Source organism: Gordionus sp. m RMFG-2023, chromosome 3 (genome assembly GCF_954871325.1).
Source record: "Gordionus sp. m RMFG-2023 chromosome 3, tfGorSpeb1-WG-v2, whole genome shotgun sequence".
Taxonomy (NCBI): domain Eukaryota; kingdom Metazoa; phylum Nematomorpha; class Gordioida; order Chordodea; family Parachordodidae; genus Gordionus; species Gordionus sp. m RMFG-2023.
In genome coordinates, this window is record NC_088777.1 from 28,299,673 (window position 1) to 28,306,097 (window position 6,425).

Genomic DNA, 6,425 nt, shown 5'->3' on the forward strand with positions numbered 1-6,425 from the left:
TATCAATATCAGATGATGTTGAGATATTAGTAATATTAGCCAATTTATCTTTCATTTTTCAAAAGTATAATTTTTAACAAATAATTTTTATGCATTATTATATCATGCATTTTGCTTTTTTTTTAAATCAAGGCCTATACCAAAATATATGTTGCTGTACACCAAAATAAACACTATTTATAATATTGGAGAGTGGTTAAATTAAAAACACTATACTTTATGAATTATCACTTCTATGAAATATCAGAGCAAATATATATAAAATAAGGTCAGACAACTTTAGTAAAAAAATTGAAATTAGGCTAAGCAAAACTTAAAATGGGCATTAATTAAATTCTTATTGGGCCTAAAAATGTTGTCATTTGCAGACCTCTGGCGATAATACAATTATATATTTTTGTTTTTCTTTAAATTTCTGAACATATTAAAAAAGTAATTTTTATGGTTCCATGTCAATTCGGCGATATAAATAAATAGCATGAGAAGCTATTTTGCCTTCTCCCTTAACTCCAAATCCTAATTGATACGTATACTTATTAATACCCTGGATTTTGACCCTTGGCAATTATTTTTGCTATAGCCCATTGCAATGGGGTAGAAACTACCACAGTGTTTTATGAGATAATCAGTTTGTCCCCATAATTAATTTTAATCTATGATGGCAGGTCTTTTTTAATTTAGCAAGGTTTTAAAAGCTTATAAATGATTCTTGATGAGTGCAGATTTTATAAGAAGTGAGAACAAAAACCAATGTATCTGGGTAAAAAATTTGTTAGAAATATCATAACTTATAAATCATATTTTTTTATTCCATATTTTCCTAATATATTTGATCTTTTCTCTAAAAATTTATAGATAAAATGGAAGAATAAATATGGATAATCTATTCCTCTCATTTTATTATTGATTAAAGAAAAGATTTTTTCAACGTTGGCATTATGAGCAGATATAGAAAAAAAAGCATGCTATAATAGCAGTTCACTACATTGGTGAAAGATTGGGATATAAAAGAAATTAGACCCATTTTTGATGAAGAGCAAGTTTTGTATATTCAACACGTCTGATTTTATTTGTAATAAACAATTAAAGTTGCAAAATTGGCTCAACAACTTTGAGTCATTTGAAGAAACATTTTTATTTTTTTATAAAAATCTATATACTTTTCTAAATCTGCCTTGGGAACATTTTAATTTTCATCCATTTGAAACATTCCAATTCTTTACAAAGGTTCTGATTAGAGAGCAAAATATAAAATTCTATATCTATGCATTCAATAAATTATCATTGAATTTATTTAATTTTTTTGTCCATTTTTAATATCTGTTTCAAATGTTACTTGAAGATAAGTTATGCTCTCATCTAGCAAGAATATATTTTTCAGATTTTAAATTACAAATACAAATGAATAAGAAATATTTTTAAAGATTTTTTATTGTGCACATAAATGAAAATTACTAACCATATACTTCATATAAATAATGAATTTTAGAATATCCCTTCATCTAAAAAATATAAATTTCTAAATCACACCTCTTCATCCATTGTTAAATAAAGGTAACATTTATTATTTTATCATTGAATAAAGGAGAAAATTTTGATTCCCCGTCATTTTTGACGGGCTATCAGCTAGTACAATAATAATACCCAAGCAACAAATTTATTAAATAATGATTCTTTAGAAATATGTAATCAATATAATGATACCCCTCAACCATCAAGCCAATTCTAATATTCAGCAACTTCAACAATCAAGGATATCAAAAAAATATTTATTTAGACATGGAAAAAAAAAATTTAACTGCAGATATTTTTTTTTTATATTTATGATTAATAATTTAACATAATCACCTAGAATTTTTAAATAAAACTTTTACTTTTATGATTAATAATACATATTCATTCAAGTGATTAGAATTTATTGCACATATAGATACTTTTATTTATATAGTTATAATATTTATATACAACAATTTGTAAAAATGTGAATTTATAGTGTGACAAGATTAACTTTAAACATTTCAAAATATATGTATACAATTATAAAATAAAATGATGAATAATTTTTATAAAATAAATTAATTGATTAAATAATTTGTAATTAATGCCTGGGTTGAATTAGGTGCAAATAATTGTTTTTCTATAATGATTTCTAGCCTTCTTAGTGATTCTTGGTCCTTCAGGGTTGCATGTTCATACTAGATTAAAATGTCATATCCCTTCATAGATTGACTTTTATTAGGTAAATTATCAGGTTCAGGTATCTCTTCTATAACATCATTCAAGTTATCACTTTCTTTTCTGCACTATCATATCCTTCTAGAAAATAAGATAAATTCTATTATCTATAAAAGACAATAAATCTTACAATTCTAATCTAATTTGGTTACAAATATCCGGATCAACTATTATGCCATGGCAATTTGCATTATCATCATGTAAGGCATAAGATAGAAACATGGAAATTTCATCCTCTTATTCATCACCAGATTCACATACTTCATTTCCTGATTCCCAATCTAATGGCATTGTTTTGTCAAAGAAATTGGCTTGAATAAAACATTATATAATTGTTGTACTTGTGACCTTCCCTAAAGCAAATTTTACCAAGAAAAGGATGTCATAAAGGGTAAATTTATTATAAAAATTGCTTGTGTCACTCCCTTCTATATATTTGATCATTTTTTTCATTATACTTTTTCTGTAATGACATAAAGAATCAAATAACTCCCATATCCAAAGGTTAAATTAATGAAGTAGTATTTGGAGGTGAAAAAAATTATTGTTATATCTTTTAATTCTAATTTAATTGTGACAACTAGCATTGTCATCCAACTATTTTTATTAGAATAATATTAACCAGGTAACTTTTTATTTTTGAAACATCTTGGATTTTAAAATTTCCAATTTCATAAAGTTTTTTATCTGAACCATCTCTATTTATAATAAAGAGAACTGTTACTTTTTTTTATCTTGTTCAAACCCAGTAGCGTACTCAGGAATTTGGTGTGGGGGGGGGGGGATAATTAAAATTTTTTAAAATAAAATTATTGTTATTTAAAAATATTAAGCATAAATTTATTAGGACTAATAACTATTTCTAATATACAAATTTAAATTAATATGAATTATAAAAAATTAATTATATAAACCGGTATATAAAAATAAATTTGATTTAAAAAATATTAAACGGATATAACCGGCGGCATATAAATACTTTAAATAAATCTGGATTATAAAATATTAAGTGGATATAACCAGGATATGATGACTATAAAATAAATAATCCATAATAGAAATTTAAATTTTTTTGAGCCTTTAAAATTTATATATAAAGTATAAAAAATCTAAATGTTGGAAACATGAATAATTATATTTTTTATGTAAAAGAAAAATATATAAGACATTAAAAAATAGCACAAAAAATATTATAGAAACATTATATTTTTATAATGTAAAATCCAATCTTCGTTGGGAGTGAGTTAATTTTTCAATTATCTCATCCGTGTTTGGCGTCAAATGCCTATGAATATTCAAAAGGGCCAGACCATTCAACCTACTTTCAGAAGTTGTACTTCTTAGGTAAGTTTTTAATCTTCTTAAAGAAGAGAATGTTCTCTCATTAGTTGCACTACTAATGGGAAGAGTTGCTAATATATATAATAATTCCAATATATTGGGAAAATAATCTAAAAGATGTTTGAAATGATGGAAAGCATCCATAGCATTTTTTGGGACTATATCAACCATAGTTAATCTTTTATACCATAGTTGGCATTCAGCTAATAAAGCATCATGAGATACATTAATGTCTTCATGATAAAAATCTTTCAAATATTTTAATTTTTTTCTATCACCATCTGAAAAAGGTTCAGAGGGTTTTTGCGGAAGTAATATCTGGAGATTGATAAGTGCTTCTTGATGATTTAAAAACCTTTCATTTACTTGGGTTATAAATGTATCCAAAAGAGGTATAAAGACATTTATTTTATAATATTATTCTATTGACCCTATATTTATATTTAGACGATAAGTTTGCCTTACTGCAAGTCGAGGGAGACAAATATTGAACTCGTATAGCTCTGCTTTTGATTCAACATTAACATATAAAATATGAAATTCCTCATCAGCATTAGCTCTAATTTCTTTGAGTTCTAATAAAATTGTCTCTGCTATTCTCATCATCTCAATCAAATCAATATCAGGTTTTTGAAAAGTATTACATAAAATAGTTGTATAATTAAATAATTTATTAATACATTCTAATGCAAAAAAAATTTTATAAGTATTGAATCCAGTAACTTGCTTGCTTCTGAAGAAATATCTCTTTCAGACCATTGTGATATTTCTGTAAGAGCATTAATAATCGGCTCTTCTAACTCGATAAAAGCTGTTACTGCTTGATGTCGAAGACTCCATCTTGTTGGACAAGCTTTTTGCAATTTTTTTCTCCTTGTTGGGCAAGGAGTTTCAGATATAATTCTGTTCAAAATATTTTGACGCTTGGGGTATCTAAACATCTCATAGATGCTAGATATTTTACCTGATATAAATATAAAAAATTTAATTTTAATAATTAAAAACCTAAGCAATTTGATATCAATGGTAAGGAACATGAATCCGATATTGCTAAGTTGAGTGAATGGGCAGCACAGTGGACATATATAGCTGTTGGCCATTTTTTTTTAATAAATGCCTGAAGCCCATTGAAATGTCCACTCATTGCACGTGCTCGATCATACCCTTGCCCACAATATAAAAATTTTAAAATAAATAGATATGAATAAATATAATAAAATATAAAAATTAATATTTTTGAAAAATATGTCCGGCATCTGCATTTTGTACGCCAATGTTCAAACCCTAATGGTTGGGATTCACTAAATTCCATGGTTTCCGTTGGTAACACATGGTACTATAGTCGAGTTACATCACAATTATATATATGTTGCCTCGAACATAAACAAAGAGAAGGAGTGTTTGCTTGCTCCAATCTTAGCACTAGTAAGATCCGCATTCCCTCTTTCATTGCAGATTATATGAAAATTAATATTATGCCTTTTCCTAAATCCTTGCAGCCAACTGGCAGTCGGAATCCCTAGAATGTACAAAATTATAGATATTTATAAAAATTGAACTACCTTCATAAAATGTTTTGTTGTATTTTCTAGACTTTTCCAGCATGACAGAGTCATTCAAGGCAAAATCGCTTCTCATCTATGCAAACCAAATTAAAAATGCTTCCTCTGTTTTCAGGAAACTACTATTTCTGATTCTCTTAGTTGCAGCTGGTTTATTTGTAAGGCATTGCGATAAATGACTTTTTTGTTTGATTCAATTCTGTAGATTGTAAAGATGTGGCAATTAAAAACTTTTGCTAAGTGCACTTTCGTGGATGTATCTTATTTATCAATAATTTCAGCTTTAGTTTAAGTGTCAATGTTTTAAATTTATTCTTAAGCATAAAATAATAGAAATGTAATTCAAAAATAATTTTTTACATAGTTAGTGCTAATCGCCAATTCAAAAATCGTCGCTTTACACTTATCCAATAAAAATGACGTTGTTGACATATAAATGGGATTTAAATTTTTCGCATTTAACCTATTTCACAATTAACCGATTTGCATTTAAAAATATAATTTACATTATGCCATTGTAGATTTTAACAAAATGGCGCATTTTTTTTGCAATTAAAATTTGCACTTAAGCGATATGCAATTAAGCAGTTTTAATTAAGATTTATATAAAAATAATATTATGTAAACCTGATTTTGATAGATGACAGAAAGTTGTGTTGTTAAACGGCTAACCTAATATTTTAGCCACAAAGCTATCAAGCAATACTAGATATTTTGTCTATTAAAGGTAGAAAGGTTTGGACATTTATTAATAAAATCTTGAGGATAACGTAATATTTTTCGACTAAAATATTGGGTTGCGGTTTAACAACACTGGCAGAATGGTTTGGATTTCTAATTAGCAAATCTACAGGTTTATTATTATTTTGGCTAAAATCTTAATCGGATCGTTTTTAAAAATCGACCCAAAACGGGGTTTTAAATTAATGAGAACACATTTGACACATATACGTAACCAGTTTGCTAGGGAGTACTAAAGTTTTATTTGAGGTCTTTAGGTTAATAAATTTTTATAAAAATAATTTTGAGTTTACACTTTTTTTATATAAAAATTCTTTTTTTCTTAAAAATTTTAAATTATAGTCGTTTTTTTAAAAAATCATTAAATTTTATATGCATTCTTCTTTTTAATTCTTGTTTATTCTGATATATTGTATGCAGCTTATGTTTTAGTGTTGTGAAAAATTCATAAAATAAATATAAGCGTAAACAACTTGAAACAATTCACTGTCTTCCATTTAAAATAATAAAGTGTAATTTAAAATCTTTAATTGTGAAGAATATATA